Source organism: Elephas maximus, chromosome 12, assembly GCF_024166365.1.
Source record: "Elephas maximus indicus isolate mEleMax1 chromosome 12, mEleMax1 primary haplotype, whole genome shotgun sequence".
NCBI classification, from domain to species: domain Eukaryota; kingdom Metazoa; phylum Chordata; class Mammalia; order Proboscidea; family Elephantidae; genus Elephas; species Elephas maximus.
In genome coordinates this window covers 26,178,289-26,198,883 of record NC_064830.1, presented here as the reverse complement: position 1 = coordinate 26,198,883, position 20,595 = coordinate 26,178,289, and the positions used below count along the sequence as shown (strand labels likewise).

General features: G+C 42.1%; 1 protein-coding gene across 11 annotated transcripts in view; it reads right to left on the bottom strand.

Annotated features, from left to right (window-relative positions):
- GREB1 (growth regulating estrogen receptor binding 1) overlaps positions 1 to 20,595 on the bottom strand; it is a 189,449-nt gene that overhangs the window by 154,771 nt on the left and 14,083 nt on the right. The window contains exon 1 of one of the 11 annotated variants that reach the window (XM_049902775.1): positions 7,952 to 10,104. The exons of the other annotated variants lie outside the window; for them this stretch is intronic. The gene's annotated coding sequence lies outside the window, so the exon portion shown is untranslated. Of the gene's footprint in view, positions 1 to 7,951; positions 10,105 to 20,595 lie in introns of those variants that run through there. 11 annotated transcript variants of the gene reach the window in all.

Below are 20,595 nucleotides of genomic sequence, written 5' to 3'. Positions count from 1 at the left end.
TTTTCCCATCTACTCCAAGGCCAGTGAAGTGACAGCAGCAAGAGCTCAAGAGTTCAGTGGTCTCAGGACTCTACAAGACAAGCAGGGGGTACCCACAGCAGAGAGGAGGCAACAGAAGGACAGACTCAGTGCAGACCCATGCTGATGCAGGACAGTGGGACGGCCAGCTCCACTCAGATACCCAAAGGGCAGACTAGTGCCTGTATAGGTGGGGACTCCAGGCCAGAAGACACCTTAATTAGTTATACATGATCCGTTATAATAAAGCCCATTTCACAGAACTACAAGTTCACAGCAAGTTCTCTGAAATAGTAAAACATGGTATGCACATTCATTATTATTTATTGACACCAACTATAAAGCACTTGATCTAGCACCTGGAACAGAGTAGGCAGTCACCAAAGGGTCACTTCTGTTGATACTGTAATTTTGTTATTGTTCTTGTTACTAAGTCTCATCATGAAGACATGCCAACACTTGTTATATCACCTATTCAGCAAAACTGGCATATAGACAAGGGTTATGTCTCTCTTCCTGGTAAAATGAGTTATTTAGTTACAGTGTAATTTTTTTTCAAAGCCAGCATACCCTTTCACTGACTCATGTGGAACATATAAAGTGACACAAATACTCTGCATTTCAGAGGACGTCTACTGTGGGTGAATTCTTGGTTCTAGGAGTTCTGAGAAATAAAGCAACATATCCCCAGTATAGCCCGTCACGGCACCCTGCAATGTGCCTGGAATATTTGGGTAAGGGTTGGTGGGGGGTGATTCCACACTTGGGGAATGGAAGCAAAGGGACTGGATGGGGAGTTAGGAGCCCTGGGTTCAAAACTGCTGTTACACATACTTTGTGTTCTTGAGCCAGTTACTTAACTTCCTCGAGCTTCCATTATTGCATCCATAAAATGGAGCTAATGAAGTCCCTGTTGGAAGGTTTCGGTGAGGATTAAAAACAATCAATACAACATGCTTAACCCTCTGTTTGGAACATAACAAGATCCAAATACCCAGTAGCTGGAAGCAGGGGTGGCAGCAGCGGTAGTGCTGGTCTCCTCTTCCTCATTCTAGCTGCTCTGTGTCAATCTGTGTGTCAATTTCCTCATCTAGAGCAGTATAAATACAACCTGCCTTGACATGACATCTTAGCAATCACCTAGACCAGCCCTCATTAGCAGATGGCAAAACAGAGACCCAAGAGGGATTCATCACTGTTAACCCTATCAACAAGGTAAAACTGATGATGTTAACACATAATTTTAACAAAAACATTTTGACCTTTAAATTTCTGCTGATACAAAAATGAGAACGTCTTTCTTCTTCATGTGTCCCAGTACAAACATCCCTCGGTATACGAAGGGGATGGATCCCAGGACCCCTGCGAATACCAAAATCACAGATGACCAAGTTCCTTAAGTAAAACAGCATAGTATTTGCATATAACCTACACACATCCTCCCATGTATCTTAAATCATCTCTAGGTTATTTATAATGCCTAATACAATGCGCATGCTATATAAATAGTTGTTACATGGTATTGTTTAGGAAACGACAAGAAAAAAAAGTCTGTACATGTTCCCTACAAATGCAACCACCATAGGCCTAACTACATGGTATACGTCAGGAACAACATAACATTTTCTTTCTTCAAATATTTTCCATCTGTGGTTGATTGAATCCGCGGATACAGAACCCGCATGTAATCATTCAGGTTGTGTGTCAACTTGGCTGAGTGATGATTCTCAGTGGTTTGGCAGTTATGATGTAGTCTGACAGCCGTATGATGATCTGATCACTTCCATGATGAGATCTGATATAATGTGATCACCTCTACGATGGGATCTGCTGTGAGTAGCCAATCAGTTGAAATAGAGTTTCCTTGGGGGTGTGGCCTGTATCAAATATACGTGGACTTTTCTTGCAAGGCTCATGGGCTTTTGGTCAACTCTGGATCCTGCAGTTGGCTCCTGTTCATCTGACCTCCAGTTCTTAGGGCTTGAGCTAGCCGCTTACCTGCCGTCTTGCCTGCCAATCATAGGATTTGTTGATCTTCACAACTGTGAGCAAGAGCCCTGCTCTCTGACCTGCCGATCTTGGGTTCCCTAGACCCTGAGGCTATCTGAATCAGGAGATGCCTCTATCCTGGGACATTCCCAAGACCCACGGACTTGGGACATTCCAGCCTCTACAATCATGTAAGCCTTTTCCTTGATATAAACCTCTTTTTATATAGATTTAGATGCTTTACTAGTTTTGCTTCTCTAGAGAACCCAGTCTAAGATATCGCAGATACAGCAGGCTGCCTGTATTGTTTCTCTCTGAAGTATTAGCTCAAATGGTCTGTCTTCATGAAGTTCTCCATGACATTTCCAGTCCAGAGGGCTCCTTCTCTCCCTTCATTTCCATAATACCCTTATGATACTTTTATCCCCTTCTACTTTGCCTTTTACTTTTTTGTACATGTCTTTTTTTACCCTACCAACCAAATTACAAGCATCAGGCCATACTTTTTTTTCCCCCCTCCCCAGCAATTCTTACAATATTTTAATATAATAAACTTTCAAAAAATGAATGAAGGGAAGACTATATAATCATTTCTATCTACTTTGGGGAAAGCCATCTTCAATTCCTAACCAACTGCAAAGGCATCTAGTCTAATGGGAAAATAATAAATATATCAAATAAACTCCTAATTCCTCCATCTTCCACAGTAGGTTTTTTACTACTTAATTAATAATACACCACTGATCTGGGAAGGTAGAAATGCGTGTCCTGGAGATCCAATCATGGGAAAAGAAGCATTGATTTATGTGCCTGAGAGGCTGTCATCACCGGTCTTACTGATGAGAAAAAGGAGTGGTTGTTTCCCCTTTGGCTATTAACACAGGCTCAGTCCTAGATAAACCCTCTCCATGAACCAGACCCCATTATAGCACTGGCTCACCTGTATTCTAACTACCTGCTTATACATCCAAGCTTCCAAGCATCCAAACCAAGCTTCTTAAAGATAGGAAATCCTTGCACCTACACTTAACCACAGTGCCTTAGGTTGGGTTCTCTGGAGAAGCAAAATCAGTGAAGCATATAAATATAGAAATAAAGATTTATCTCAAGGAAACGGCTCACGTGGTTGTAGAGGCTGGCAAGTCCCAAGTCCATAGGTCAGGTGTCAGGCGGAGACTTCTCCTGACTCACATACTGCAGGGGCTGATAAACCCAAGATAGGCAGGTCAGGCACCAGACCACTGGCTCACAGGCTGTGGAGGCTGACGAATCCAAGATCAGCAGGTGTATAATATGGTAGGCTGCTGGCTCACAGGCTGCAGAAGCTGAGGAATTCCAAGATCAGGTAACACGGCCAGCCGCTGGCTCACAGACTATGGAAACTGATGGATCCCAAGATCGGCAGGCAGTACAGCAAGCCGTAGGCTCAAGTCCTGAGAACCAGAGGTCAGATGATGATGAGCCAGATGCAGGATCCAGAGCAAGCAAGCATTGCCAGAACATCCACATACATATATTGGATGCAGGCCACACCCCAAGGAAACTCCCCTTACAAGTGGCTGGCTGATTACATAAGATCACATCACGGAAGATGACTACATCGTTACATAACTGCCAAACTACACTATTACGTAACTGCCAAACCATTGAGAATCATGGCCCAGCCAAGTTGACATACAACCTTTACCATCATACACAGCTTGAGGAAGAATTCACTAGATGATTCACTGTGGCTAGAAAAACCACTCCTAGGCCACAGAGAATGTTAGAGATAAACATAGGTGATATTCATAAAACACAAATGATGTCCATAGAGAATGTTAGAGCTGAACATAGGTGATGGTCACAGAACATAGATGATGTTCACAGAGAACGTTAGAGCTGAACACAGGCAATGGTCATAGAACACAGATGATGTTCATAGAGAATGTGAGAGCTGAACACAGGCAATGGTCATAGAACACAGATGATGTTCACAGAGAATGTGAGAGCTTAAACACATATGAATATATTACCTAGTGTCATCTTCTCATTTTGTGGATTAGGGGATTTCTTTCCAAAGAAGTTCCCTGGAAAGCCCAAGGTAATCCTATTGAGGACCTTGGACTCCCAACTCCTGACACCACGGCCAACAGGCTTATGGAGAAAGTAGGGCCCTTACAGGTGGACACATATGCTTCCCCTACTTGGCCTTTTCAATATTAAATGAGCTTAATCTACCAACTGACCCCAAGGGTGAGGACACAGACATAAAACATCTTCTTAATTATGCATCCACTTGACAGCCTAGAGAAAATGCCTGTGGCCAAAGATCACACCCTGTAACTCATCTGCAAACGTGTCTGAGTAAGTGAATGATGTAGAGCCCTTGTTTTATTCACCTCGACTAATGGAAGGGATACTCTATTGCTCTCTTTCAAGTACTCTACAAATGTCTACCTCTCGCTACCCCCACACACCAACAAAGGAAAGTAAAAAGTCAGGGAGGGGAAGGGGTTCTCTATCTTACACAATTAGGGGTGGTGAACTGGATGGGGAGTCAGAAAATACAAAGTTATTTCAGCATCTGTGAATATCAGACATTCTGATTTGGTTCCTTCATTCATCAAACAAGCTGGAGTCAGGAGTCCTGAATTTTAGGAAAATACGGAAGAGGCTGGTTTGGCTTCTCTCTAGCAGCCTAAGTATGTATAGCATTATCAACTGCTTGCTAGGTGCTCTGGTTCATGAAAGTATGCAAAGGATTTCTTTACCTGACAAGCCTGCTAGTTGGTTAGTGCATATTAGATTCTTCCTACTCTGCCATCAAAAACTTAGGGCTTGCCTGTGTCAATGTTGTTACATTTAATACTGCCTTTCCCCCAAATTTTGTAGTGTAGACAGTAAGCTTCATATAGAGGGGAAGAGAGATCAGCGAACATTTGCAAACTTGGGGAAGGTTTCTCAGAAGACCTGGGACTCTACTGGACTTTCAAATGGGAAGAATGCGGATAAGCAAGAGTGGAGAAGTCGCCCTGTCGACTATCCTTAGCACCCCAAATTCTTACAGTGCTAAGAGCTTTGCATTAGAGGAGAGGCACCATGGAAACTACAACCACAGTCACTGCCTGGAAAAGCTCACAATTGACTCCCAACCCATGTGGAAAAATCTCCACCGGAGGTACCCAGGAAGACCACCTGACTGTCAGCTTCGAAAAGAGGGTAAGACACTGCGTTCTTGTTCAGCTACATCTGCTTTTGCATTTAGAGCCCTGGAAGAAAGCCTTCACAGAGAGCATCAAGTTTTCAGAGGCAGCCTGGGAAGGACACAGAATCTGAGGTCAGACCCATGGCTCCGACCACCTCACCCTACCCCACTTCCCTTTAAACTTCTGCAGCAGCTTCTCATTGCTCTGAGGTCAAATTCCCTAATCCTTAACTAACCCCAAAACGCCAGCCTGGGCAGGCTCCCACATGCCCCCTCCCCCGCCACCTCTACTACACTATTCCACCCTCCAGAGAGGGCCTTCCCTAAGGCACCTGCCCATGGGCTGTACTCCCCTCTGCCCCAAGGCCAATCAGCACGTAGCTCCCCACGTCAGAACACATCTCCCTGCCCCACAACCTCACACAGTAACCTCCAACTAATCTCCAGGTCAAGTTCCACTCCAAGTCAAGTTTCTCAGCTCTCTGCTCTAAAGGACCTTCCATTCCATCAGAGGAGGTACCTCCTTGTCCATTCATACCGCGACTGCTTGATAAAGCCTGTCTCCTCCACTCAGCTGAATGCGCCACGAGCACAGGGGCCACCTGTGAATGGCTCACCAGTCTGTCCCCAGTGCCTGACTACTGCAAGTGTTCAGTTAATATTTGTTACACAAATAAATGAACTCAAGGGGGTTGAGTTCTGTCACTTATTGTAGAAGCATAAGGGTATTCATCTGCCTCTCTGTACCTACTGCATCACCATGAAACTTTGCCAACACTGTTATCCTTTTTTCTGACTTGTTATTACAGAGTACCTTACTATTTGTTGCTTTACATTGAATATCTCTGTTTTCAAGTATGTTTGAATACTTTCATTGTTAAAATTTGTTTTTGGGTTCATTAACATTGAATTTCCTCAAGAAAATTACTGCCCATGATTTCGATCTATGTATACCTTTCTCTCACTCATATAATACAGAGATGTGGAAATGTTTTTGATTAACAATTGTAAAAATAATATTGTATGAAAATTAAAAGTTAAAAGACACATTATAATTCCATTAAGATATAGCAAGACTTAAAGGAAATTTTAAGATACTAAATGGTTGCTGCTGTAAGCCTGGCATTTCCTGGCTTGCTGACGATTCTCTGATTGTTTCTACTGTATCGGGAAATACCAGGGTGAGAGAGCAGCTCTTGTGGTTGGTTTTCAGGAGCTCTCTTCCCAAAGCAGTCTGAGATATTACTACTTTTATCCTTTTTCCACAAAAGTTGGTCATTAGTAAACAAGTGCAAAGATTTCTGGAAAAATCCACTGACAGAGCAAATGACATCTTTCAGAAACCTTAAAACCACAAGGGTGGCTGAAGGGTCATCTCTAACTTAGTGCACAAGCCAACGTCAGGAATGCAAAAGCTGCTGCCTGTGAGGCCGTAAGGACGGCTCCTCCTTCCTTAAACCTGGAACAAACGCTCTGACTGGACTCGTCCACTCCTCCATTCTTGCCAAGTCTCTTGCCCCAGGGAAAGACATGAAATGTCACACTTCTTTTCCTGATTTACTTGGCAGCGAAGAGAAAACCGTGCTCTCCTGCTCTGCCTGGCTCCTGAGGACATGGCCATCAAGGTGTTCCCTGAGAGCTGGCAGGTATGGTGTGTGTGAGCAGCTCTTACTTTGGAGTCAGAGATTTCTCCTGGCTCTGTCACTTGCTAGCTGTGCAGACTGACACAAGTAACTTAACCTCTCTGAGCCTCAGGTTCCCCGTATGTCAGAGAGAAACCATACCTGCTCTCCTGAATTAAAATTCAGATTAATTTTCTAAAATTAATGTAAGGTTTATAAAGCACTTGGCATTTGGTAGGTTTTCAGTAAGAAGGTCTCTCGCCCTCCCTTTTCATTTAGGAAATACACTCCTTTCAACCACTGAGGCCTCTCTAAATACATAAAACGAGGAGGGGAAAATGAAATAAAATTCCAGCTTAGCAAACCGAAGAACAATATTTTCTTTTACTACCAACAGGATATATCCACCCAATTCTATCTTTTCTCCTTTTGTTAACGATTTATCAGAAACAAGAGGAACCAAGTTACCAAAATTAAGATTCAACAGTTGATGCCTCCTCTGCCATGAGACCAGAAGAACTAGATGGTGCCCAGCTACCGTTAATAAATGTTTTAATCAAAGAATCTATAGAAGGATCATGATCAAAAAGGGAGGAAATGTAGAACACAGTTTCAAATTCTCAAGGAATCCAGATTTTCTGGAGCCACAGAGGCTGGATGAACCCCTGAAACTACTGCCCTGAGATAATCTTTAAACCATAAACCAGAAATATTCCCTGAAATCTTCTTTAAAACAAACAATGTTGTTGTTGTGTGCCATCAAGTTGTTGTGTGCCATCAATTCTGACTCGTAGCAACCCCATAGGACACAGTTGAACTGCCCATAGTTTCCAAGGCTGTCCATTTTTTTTTTAATTGTAATTTAGATGAAGGTTTACAGAAGAAACTAGTTTCTCATTAAACAGTTAGTACACATATTGTTCTATGACATTGGTTAATAACCCCACGACATGTCAACACTTTCCCTTCTCAATCTTAGGTTCCCTACTGCCAGCTTTCCTGTTCCCTCCTGCCTTCTAGTCCTTGCCCCAGGAATGGTGTACCCCTTCACTACTGTTTTGTTTTATGGGCCTGTCCAATCTTTGGCTGAAGGGTGAACCTCAGGAGTGACTTCATTACTGAACTGATAGGGTACCTGGGGGCCATACTCCCAGGGTTTCTCCAGTCTCTGTCAGGCCAGCAAGTCCGGTCTTTCTTTTTGAATTAGAATTTTGTTCTCTTTTTCTCCAGCTGTGTCCAGCACCCTCTATTGTGATCCCTGTCAGAGCAGTCACTGGTGGCAGCCAGGCACCATCTAGTTGTATTGGTCTAGGAAAGAAAAATACAGAGAAATTGAGAATAAAAACAAAGTAGCCCGACACAGACGAGCAGGGGAGAGATGGTGCCCCTGAGGATGTGAGATGAGCGCTCAGAAAGGGGTAGAGGAGAAGGGGGAGGGGGAGGCTCTGGGAAGATGGAGCTGCAGGTGTAAAGGCTCCGGGCCCATCCGGTGTGACCAGAGGACAGAGCGAGGGCAAGCGGCTGGAGAAGTAGGGAGAGAGCAGCAGGCATTGCTGAGGGTGCGCTCTCTACACCAAGGGCGATGGCAAGTTCTTACAACAGTTTTAAGTAAAGGCAAAGTGTGATCGAATTTGGATTTGGAGAATCCCTTAGTCTCTCTTAGCTTCAGTTTCCTTCCCTATAAATGTGGATAAGACCTATCTTGCAGGGTAGTTGTTGCTCAGAGCTAATAAAGAAGCATAAGCTGCTATGTCCGGCATAAGAAGGGCCTTCGTGAACAGTTAGGTGAGCAAAAATTAAAACATAATGCTGAAATATTATTAAAAACATTTTTAAAGTCAGAGTGTATAATGTGCAATGAACAGAAAGGTTACCTTGCCCTGCCAATACGAAGAAAACCAGAGATGTGAAACCTCACCAGAAATTAACCACTCCACACCTGTCAGAGTGGCAAAAATTAGCAAGTCTGACAATATTAAATGTTGGCAAAAATGTAGGGAAGGGGAAGCCCTCAGACACCACTAACGGGAATAAAAATTAGTATCACCATTTTAGTGAGGAATTGGGCAGAATCTAGTTAAAGGGAAAGTGCATATATAACATAACCCAGGAATCCCACCCCTCCCTGTGCACAGAGACATAAAAGAACGTTTAGAGCCATGTTTTCCTCAATATTATAAAACAGGAAACAATCTAAGTGTCTATCATTAGGGGAGATGGATAAAAAATAAAATATGATACACTCATACCACAGAATACTACCAAACGCCAGCTAAAATGAACTAGGGCTATCAATAATATGCATATATATGATACCATTTATGACAAAAAAAACTTTGGCACTCAAAACAATAAATACACATTTAGGTAGTAAATACGTAAAAATGTGGACAGAAAGGAGACATATCACACTCAAGACAGTGGTTCCTCTGCAGAAAGAAGGAGAAGGGGAAGTAGATGAAGGAGTACAAAGCAGACTTCTATGTCAGTAATATTTCTTTTACTTTCAGGGGCTGTAGAGTCAAGTGGGGGAGCTGAGATGAGGACGGCGGCATCTACTAGCCCCACGTGACTAGAACTTTGGCCTCTTCTTTCACCTTCAGAGCCTGTAGCCCTTAGTTTTCCTTTCTTTCCAGTACTGGCAATGAAGCTTGCCCACTGGACTCAGCATAGCCCAGGGGCACCAACACAGGCTTTGAAGCCAAATGGGTTTAGGTCTGAATTCCAGTTCTACCCCTTTACCACCTGTATAACCTTACTGTCTGGGCTTTCTAAGCCTTAGTTTCTCAACTATGAAATAAGAATATAAAACTTATCTCATAGGCTTGTTATTAATAAATTATCTATTCCTTCAACCACGTGCCGTCACTATATTAGATACTACAGAGAAAATAATGTACAAAATAAGTGTAAATACATATAAAAACTGAAAACCAAACCCACTGCTGAAAAGTCAATTTCTATTCATAGCAACCATACAGGACAGAGTAGAACTGCCCCAAAGGGTTTCCAAGGAGTACCTGGTGGATTCGAACTGCTGACCTTTTGGTTGTCAGCTGCAGCTCTTAACCACCAAGCCACCAGGATTTCCAGATACATATAAAAAAAAAAAAATTTTTTTTTAAAAGTACCTGGTAAAATGTTTGCGATCGATAAATATTTTCATCATATTTATTATTATCTGTAACTGCTAAAGAAGCAAATGCATACACTGAGGAAGGCCCAAATGGTATTGATTCTGTAAGCTGAGAAGGAAATGCAAACCCTATGAAGGAGAAAATCAACTCATTCCAAGTTTAAAAAAAAAAAAAGAATACTAATTAAGAGACTGAAAAGACAAGTCACCGACTCAGAGAAAATATTCACACAACATATATCTGATGAAGGACTTATATCCAAAATATACAAAGAACTCTTGAAATATAACACTAAGAAAATAAACAACCCAATGAAAAAGCAGTTGAAAGGTCTGAACAAATACATCACCAAAGATGACATACAGATGGCAAGGATGAAAAGATGCTCAACATCATATAGAGAATTGCATATTAAAACGAGATACCACTACACATCTATTAAAACCAAACCAAACCCGTTGCCATCGAATCGATTTCAACTGATAGTGACCCTACAGAACTGAGTAGAACTGCCCCATAGGGTTTCCAAGGAGCAACTGGTAGATTTGAACTGCCAACTTTTGGTAAGCAGCCAAGCTCTTAACCACTGAACCACCAGGGCTCCATACCTATTAAACCAAAACCAAACTCGTTGCCATCGAGTCAATTTTGACTCATAGAAACCCTACAGGATAGAGCAGAACTGTCCCATAGAGCTTCCAAGGAGCACCTGGTAGATTCGAAATGCCGACCTTTTGGTTAGCAGCCATAGCTCTTAACCACTACACCACCAGGGTTTCCCCATACCTACGAGAATGGCTAAAATCGAAAACACTGACATCACCAAATGCCGGTGACAATGTGGAACTACAGGGACTCTCATTCACTGCAAAATGGTACAGCCACTTTGAAAATCAGTCTAGCAATTTCTTACAAAGCTCAACACAGGCCTGCCACAGGATCCAGTAATTGTGCTCCTAGGTATTTACCCAAATGAATTGAAAGCTATGTCTATATAAAAACCTGCACACAAATGTTTATTGTAGCCTTATTTATAATTGGCAAAAACTTGAAGCAACCAAGATACTCTTCAATAAGTACATGAATAAACAAACTGCAGTACATTCATACACCTGAGTATTACTCAGTGATAAAAAATTGAGCTATCAAGTCAAAAAAAGACATGGAGGAACTTTAAATGCATAGTGCTTAGTGAAAAAAGCCAGTCTGAAAAAGCTACATAATATGTAATTCCAACTGCATGACATTCTGGAAAAAGCCAAACTATACAGACAATAAGAGCAGTGGTTGCCAGGGATTCGAGATAGGAGGGTGACTAGGTGGAGCAAATGGCATATTTAGGGCAGCAAATTATTCTGTGATACTGTTTTTTGGGGGGTAATGGTGGACACATGGCAGTAGGCATTTGTCAAAACACACTGGACTGTACAACACAAAGAGTGAACCCTAATTTAACTCTTTCATTACTACTGGATTAATGGTACAACAAAAAAAACTCCAAACCCATTGCTGTCAATTCCAATTCACAGCAACCCTATATACCAGCCACTTTTTATGCCTCTGGCCCGCAGAGGTAAGGGTTATTCCAGTTCTAGCGCATTTAGCATCAAGGTGAGGCCCTTCTGAAATGCTTGAAGCTCAGCAGACCAGAGCTGGAGCCTCATTGTTGCGTAGGTTGAGCATTCTATTAGATGATGCTTCCTGGATGTGTTCGTTTTATAAACTTTTGCCTTTTCTTTCTTTACTGCTATGAGATAAGGCTTGCAGGCATAATTATGGCTTTCCTGTGTGATAGCTGGGAACCCCTGACAGATTTGCTTTGGTTTTTCTGTGTCGTATCTGGAAAACCAGAGGTTCCCCACGTAACCTAATGGAAAGATGCCCACAATAAATTACTTATCTGGCTTTTATTGTTATACTGTCATACCACAGATCAGTGGTGCTACGGTGCCACCTGTCTCATTGGTGGCTTCTATTACCAGATGATATTTCTCTCAAATTTAAGCACAATTAATAAGCATGCATTCCAATACTGAAAACATATGCTATCAAAAACAAAAAAATTACAAGAAAAATGGAGTAACGAAAGGGATAAACTATGGACTTTAATTAATAATGAAGTATCAATATTAGTTCATCAATTAAAGTAATGGTGCCACCTGAATGCAAGATGTTAATAACAGGAAAACTGTGGGAGGGAGGGTTATAGGGGGACTCTCTTACCTCTCTACTCAATTTGTCTGTATACCTAAAACTACTCTAAAAAATAAAGCTTATTAATTTTTTTAAAAATTGAGGGGAAAATAAAAACCTGACCATTAAGAGTATGATTCCTAAAAATAAACAAAAATGTAGCAAGGACCTGGCACAAAGTAGGCACTTCACATGTGTTTGTGATTAGACACATCCCAAAATTACCTTCCTAAAAACTAGATGATACCCGGCTACAACTGATAAGGAACACAACAGAGAATCCCTGATGGAGCAGGAGAACAGTGGGATGAAGGTCTCAAATTCTCATAAAAAGACCAGACTTAACGGTCTGACTGAGACTAGAAGGGCCACAGAGGTCATGGTCCCCAGGCCCTCTGTTAGCCCAAGACTGGAACCATTCCCAAAGCCAACTCTTCCGACAGGGGTTGGACTGGACTATAAGACAGAAAATGATACTGGTGTGGAGTGAGCTTCTTGGCTCAAGCAGACACATGAGACTATGTGGGCAGCTCCTGCCTGGAGAGGAGATGAGAAAGCCGAGGGGGACAGGAGCTGGCTGAATGGACATGGGAAATACAGGGTGGAGAGGAGGAGTGTGCTGTCTCAGGGGGAAGGCAGCTAGGACTGGCTTGATTTGTAAACTTTCACTTAAAAAGCACAATTAAAAAAAAATACCTTTCTAAAAAGTTCAATACAAAATAGAACATAATGGCGCCTCATGTCTTTAACAAACTGGGTCCTAGTAACTCAGTGGTAAACAAGAATCACATCTAAAACACTTCACAATCAAGAATCCCACTGTGAAAACAGGTTATCCTCCTCTCAGTCACGTCCTTTTGCCTCTAAACTCCACTGCTGTAAATTACTCAAAAGAGCTTACGACATAAATGAATAAATGCAAATAATTTTTTTTTAATAAATCAATAAGGGATACAACTGAAGTAAATAATGTTCATGAAAAACTGAAACGCGTACATTGGCCAGTTCTAGGAGGATACAGTACTGCGTTCAGGTCCCATGAGGCCCAGATGATGACATCCTGGTTTCTGCCACCAAAGTACATGGCAAACAGTGGAAAGAACACACAGGTAAACATGCAGTGATAACGCAACATGGTCTGTACAAAGACAGAGGTTGCCACTGGGTGATCTAAGACCCTGAGACGGGCCCCTCAAAACTGGGCCCTGACTCACAGACAAGTCACGTCACAGCTGAAAATGCGGAGTAAAACAGCATCTCATAAACCAGCCAATTTTATTTCTTATATCACATGTTAACTGTCTTGGTCACCTAGTGTTGCTACAACAGAAATACCACAGGTAGATGGCTTTACCAAAGAGAAATTTATCCTCTCACAGTCCAGAAGGCTAGAAGTCCGAATTCAGGGTGTCAGCGCCAGGGGAAGGCTTTCTCTCTCTTGTTGGCTCTGGGAGAAGGTCCTTGTCATCAATCTTCCCCTGGTCGAGGAGCTTCTCAGCACAGGGACCCCGGCCCCTAGGCACTATGCTCCTAGTGCCTCTTTCTTGGTGGACAATCATACAATACTGGCAATCATGGACTAGCCAAGTTGATACATGTTTTTGGGGAACACAATTCAATCCATGACATTAACATTTAAATCCAACTACAGATGCCCAATAGTCTATCCACTTTCTCTCCTCTTTGTTTCTTAACCAAAAGTTGGCTTAATGGGGACCTATTAGCTGTTCCTCTTACCCAGACTTGCTCCTATAGAGGTGCCACAGTGCGGTAAGTCTTACAAATATTCATTTCCTGATGTAAAGATGTAAAGTACCCATTACTTGCTCATCACAGCTGAGTAAATCCCCAAGATTCCCCTTCCAGAACGGCTAGAACCATTTTTTATCTAATGACCTGTTAGGTGAAAGACACTTTGAATCGTTCGTGTAAGCTAAGCAAGTAATTCTATCTAAAATGTTCCAGTTGCTACACTAAGGAGCCCTGCTGGCACAACGCTTAAGCACTCAGCTGTTCACTGAAAGTGGTGATTTGAACCCATCGGCAGCTCCACAGGAGAAAGATGTGGCAGTCTGCTTCCATAAAGACCACGGCCTTGGAAACCTTATGGGGCAGTTCTCCCCTGTCACATAGGGTCACTACGAATCAGAATCCACCCAAGAGTACACAACGGTTACTATAATAAGGATACTTTTCTAATCAGAAAAAAAGCAAGAATCTCATTTAAATCTTTTTAAAGCAACAGCTTTATAATGCAAAGAAAATTGTTACAAGGATATAATACTCTGCAGATCTCAAATGTCATCTTGTAAAACAATATGACATGGATATAGTAATAACATGGACATACGTTCCCAGGAGACCTATATGAAAACTGTACGTACAGTATGAGAGCATTTTTTTTAATAACTTTTATTAAGCTTCAAGTGAACGTTTACAAAGCCAATCAGTCTGTCACATATAAGTTTACATACATCTCACTCCCTGCTCCCACTTACTCTCCCCCTCGAGTCAGCCCTTTCAGTCTCTCCTTTCTTGACAATTTTGCCTGCTTCCCTCTCTCTCTATCCTCCCATCCCCCCTCCAGACAAGAGTTGCCAACACAATCTCAAGTGTCCACCTGATATAATTAGCTCACTCTTCATCAGCGTCTCTCTCCCACCCGCTGACCAGTCCCTTTCATTTCTGATGAGTTGTCTTCGGGGATAGTTCCTGTCCCGGGTCAACAGAAGGTCTGGGGAGCATGGCCGCCGGGATTCCTCCAGTCTCAGTCAGACCATTAAGTTTGGTCTTTTTATGAGAATTTGGGGTCTGCATCCCACTGATCTCCTGCTCCCTCAGGGGTCCTCTGCTGTGCTCCCTGTCAGGGCAGTCATCGATTGTGGCCGGGCACCAACTAGTTCTTCTGGTCTCAGGATGATGTAGGTCTCTGGTTCATGTGGCCCTTTCTGTCTCTTGGGCTCTTAGTTGTCGTGTGGCCTTGGTGTTCTTCATTTTCCTTTGGTCCAGGTGGGTTGAGACCAATTGCTGCATCTTAGATGGCCGCTTGTTAGCATTTAAGACCCCAGACGCCACATTTCAAAGTGGGATGCAGAATGATTTCATAATAGAATTATTTTGCCAATTGACTTAGAAGTCCCCGCAAACCATGTTCCCCAGACCCCCGCGCTTGCTCCGCTGACCTTTGAAGCATTCATTTTATCCCGGAAACTTCTTTGCTTTTGGTCCAGTCCAATTGAGCTGACCTTCCATGTATTGAGTGTTGTCTTTCCCTTCACCTAAAGCAGTTCTTATCTACTGATTAATCAATAAAAAACCCTCTCCCACCCTCCCTCCCTCCCCGCCTCGTAACCACAAAAGTATGTGTTCTTCTCAGGTTTACTATTTCTCAAGATCTTATAATAGTGGTCTTATACAATATTTGTCCTTTTGCCTCTGACTAATTTCGCTCAGCATAATGCCTTCCAGGTTCCTCCATGTTATGAAATGTTTCAGAGATTCGTCACTGTTCTTTATCGATGCGTAGTATTCCATTGTGTGAATATACCACAATTTATTTACCCATTAATCCGTTGATGGACACCTTGGTTGCTTCCAACTTTTTGCTATTGTAAACAGAGCTGCAATAAACATGGGTGTGCATATATCTGTTTGTATGAAGGCTCTTGTATCTCTAGGGTATATTCCTAGGAGTGGGATTTCTGGGTTGTATGGTAGTTCTATTTCTAACTGTTTAAGATAACGCCAGATAGATTTCCAAAGTGGTTGTACCATTTTACATTCCCACCAGCAGTGTATGAGAGTTCCAATCTCTCCACAGCCTCTCCAACATTTATTATTTTGTGTTTTTTGGATTAATGCCAGCCTTGCTGGTGTGAGATGGAATCTCATCGTAGTTTTAATTTGCATTATGAGAGCATTTTTTGCAAAACTTATCTTCTATATGGACATTAAAAAGACAAGAACCCTCCCAAAAATGCTAACAATGATTATTTCTAGGTGCAAGAGTTAGGTTTTTGTTTTTCCGTTTTATGTTTTCTGCTATTGGCACATACAACTTTTGAAATTGGAAGGAAATGCTTCTTAATCAAACAGGTAAATAAATAAATATTCCCCCAGAACGAAACACAGTGTGTGACTTAAATGGCTAAGGCAAACGTTATTGATCAGCTCTTGTTCAGACTGAACAGCTCGAATGCAGGGACTGCAGCTCAGAGCTCTGCTCTCCCAGGGTTCCCAGTGGGGAGACCCTTTACACAGTCGGGGCAAAGGACAGGGACAGATAACAGTGTTTCCATAGGTCTTTGATGTCCTCAGCCACCATCCTGGACAGCCAACCACAGGAAACAAAAGATCATTCTGGCAGGACTGGCCACAGCCGGCCATTATGCTCTCCACCTTTTGATATCCCTGTGTTTCTCAGCCCCGACCTCTGCACCCCCGCACAAAGGCCTCATTTGCAGGATGCTCAGCGTGTCAAAAATTCTCTCCCAATTCAGCCAACGAAGGACGGATTTCTTTCTCTCCCCCTACCCCGCAAACCAGTTTTGAGTCTTCATGGACCTACTGGAGTGAGAAGGAAGGTTTTTGAAACAAACGAACAAAAAAGACAACCTCCCTTCTAAAATAACTTTATGTTCCCTGGGATTGCCCCAGGATATGGGGATGACAGGTGAATTTTGCTTAACTTTGCTTTCTGTTTTTCCTCCAATGAACACATTATGTGATAAAACATTTTTAAGTGATAACAATATATATATGTATATATATATTTTGAACCCACACTTCAAAAATAATACTTCAGGTCCATGTATTCTAAACATGGCTTTTAAATAGTCACCTGCTGGAAGCTAGCTGGGGGGCACCTCACTGAAGCTGACAGCTAAAGTCAGTCAACAACGTGTCTGCGGCCGACAGAGGAGACGAAGTGGGACTCTAGACCAGCCATGCCCATGTCTACCACAAGGTCAACATGCCCCAGCTTGGCTCCAGGACACCAAGCGTCACCACCTGTCTCTGGAGAGGCAGCTACCCAGCTCAACAGCAGTAAAACTGCATAGGAACTTAGATGCACGCCACACACCCAGATTCCCCACGCCCTGACTCACATCTCCACTTAACCACATCTAGTCTGAACCCACAGTGTCCCTGAGCTGCACTGCCTTTATTGATAACCTGAAGCCTAGAATTAGCTATATGAACACCTCGAATTTATCATGCAAACTTTAGCTACTTTCACAGGCCAAACAAAAACGTGTTACGGTTAACTGAATTTTGACTCATGGCGGCCCCCTATCTTACAAAGTAGAACTGCTCCAAAGAGTTTTCTTGGCAGTAACCTTCACAGAAGCAGATCTCCAAGCTTTTCTTCCACAGTGCTGCTGGAGGGTTCGAACCACCAACCTTTAGGTTAAGCGGTCAAGCGCGATCTGTTTGCGTTCCCCAGGGACCTCTTTCATGCCCCAGTTTATTTGAATTGTTAATAAAGTCATCGGTTTTTAAAATCTTGCATCAATGCAAAAGCATTTCAGTGGAGAAAGAGAGACTTTTGAACAAACGGTGCTGGATCTGTTGGACATCCCTAAGCAAAAAAAAAAAAAAAACACCTGAGCTAAGCCTTTACGCTTTGTACAAAAATTAACGCAAAATGGATCGTGGACTGACATATAAAATGTAAAACTTCTGGAAAAAAATCACAGAAGGAAACCTTTAGGATCTAGGGCTAGGCAAAGAGTTCTTAGAATTGATATCACAAGCACAATCCACAAAATGAAAAAATGACAAATTGACAAATTTGGACTTCATCAAAACGTTAAGCTTTGCTCTGCAAAGACCCCATTAAGAGAACAAAAAGATAAGAGCTACGAGACGGGAGAAAATATTTGCAAACCACTCTATCGAGCAAAGAGCGAGTCTGTAGAATATATAAAAGAACTCTCGAAACTCAACAATAACAAAAAAAGATTTTAAGACACATTTCACCAAAGAGGATATACAAAAAGCAAGCAAACCCTATGAAAAAATGCTCAGCATCCCTGGTCAATAAAAAATGCAAATTAAAACCACAATGAGCTACCACTACTCACCTATCGGAATCTCTAAAATTAAAAATAATGGTAACATGAAATTCTGAAGAGGATGCAGAGAAATTAGATTTTCATACACTGCTGGTGGGAATATAAAATATAAAATGGTACAGCCATCCTGGAAAACAGGTTGGCATATGAGCACATACGGAACTAAACATGTACCTGCCATTAGATCCAGCAATTGCACTCTTGGGCATTTATTCCAGAGAAATTCAAGTTTAGGTTTACACCAAAACCTGTACACAAGTGTGCACACCAGCTTTATTCATAATTAAGCCCAAAACCGGAAACAACTCAGATGTCCTTCAATGGGTGAATGGTTAAACAAACCGTGGTGATCCGTACCGTGGACTACGACTCAGCAATAAAAAGGAATAAACCATTGATAAGTGAAACGACTTGAAAGAAATCTCTAAGGAATTATGCTATGTGAAAAAAGCCAATCAGAAAAGGTCACATACTAAATAATTCCACTTATATAACATTCTTGAAGAGACAAAATTATAGAAAAATACAGAACAGGTTAGTGGTTGTCAGGGGTCAGGGATAGGAAGATGGAGAGAGGGCAGGGGCCAGAGGGAAGTAGCTACGGCTATAAAAGAGCAACACAGGGATCCTTGTAGTGATGGAACTATTTGTATATTGACTACATCAATGTTGTGATATTATACTATAGTTTTTCAAACTGTTGCCATTGGAGAAACTGGGTAAAGGGGACATGAAATCTCTGTATTATTTCTTACGACTGTAGGTGAATCTATAATTGTCTCAAAATAAAAATTTTAATCAAGAATAAATCAAGTAGATGAACTTTTTCTGCAGTATTCCTTTTGCTAGCAGCTTTCCGTAACGCTATGCTTCCTGAACAGCAGAGAATCCTTTCATCCAGGCTCCTTGCTTTGTTAAACCAGAAACTCAAGTGTGGTAGCAGGGGGTGGGGAAGATAAGTTGCTGCTCCTTGCCATTGTCTCTGTGTGAGGAATCGCTGGGAATTTGCAGCCTTTATGCAATATTAATGGGGATTAGAGGAGAGCATCCAAGGGCCAAGTCTGAGCCAGCTCCTTTTAACCCATGTAAATAACCTCAGATAAATATAAATTGAGGGACTTAAGAACTCAACAAGGCATTTTTGTTCCCTTCCATGGTGATCAAATAATTGAAGGAAGACCTTGTTGGCAACCTCAGCCCCAGTCTGAAAGGTATTTGCATCCCTGTTAGTTGGGACCAGTGCATGGTGGCCAATGCGGCTTCTCAACCGAGCAAGAGTAGGAGGTTGAGAGGTTCTGGGAGGAACAAACAGAGGCTGGCGGGTCTGTCAGACTCCTGAAAACTATCACAGCAGCAACTCCACCATACGGTGAACAAAAGGAAAGAGCACAGACTCCAGCATAAGGATAAGTAAAGACATAGCTTTGCAGTCAAATCACAGAGGCTTGAGACCAAGATATGCCACTTTCCAGAGTTGTAACCTCTCTGAGCCTACTTTTCCTCCTCTGAAAAATTTCCTCCTCTGCTATCATTGCCCACATCACAGGAATGCTACGAAAACTAGACGACAGGGATACACCAAGGATCTAGCACAGGATCACGGATATGGTCAGCAACAGTGCCCTTCCTTTCCCCCATTCATCCAAATTCCACAATACCAAAATCCTACTCACTCAAGAAAAAACACTTTATCCTGAGACTCAAGAGGCTAATGCAACAACAGGCTAAGAGCTCAGACTCTGAGCCCAGATTGCTGGCGTCCAAATTGTTTCTGCCACTTACTAGGTATGTGGCCTTGGACAAGCTACTCAACCTCTCTGTGCCTCAGTTTCCTCTTATGTAAAATGGGGATGATAACAATAGCACCCACTATTGTGAGGACTGAGTTAAAATATGTGAAGTGCTGAAACAATGTATTATATTTTTTAATGTGTCTTTCTGAGTAATATTTGATTAGAAGAAATAAGAGTATTTTCTTGGGACCTTTTTTTTAACCCTGTAAAAAAAACCAAATAGACATTAGCCTAAACCATATAAAATTGTCAATATGTTACCATTTTTGACATTTAAAAAATGGCAATTTCATATGATTCCAGTTAATTAATAAATATCTGAGCCTCAGTTTATGTCCCACTCCCTATATTGAGGTTGTGGCAAAGATAAGTGATACTGTAAAATGCTGACACAAAATAGGGACTTAGTAAATGACAGGAGCCAATTGTATTCACAGTAGGGATACAAGCACTGATCTGTTTTCCAGTTGTGATGCTCAAAGAAGATAATTTATGAGCAAAATCTTTAAGCAAAAGTATGTGGAAATAAGCAGATATTATAGGCCCATTCCCAGTCTATGTCACACGGGGGCAGTGTAC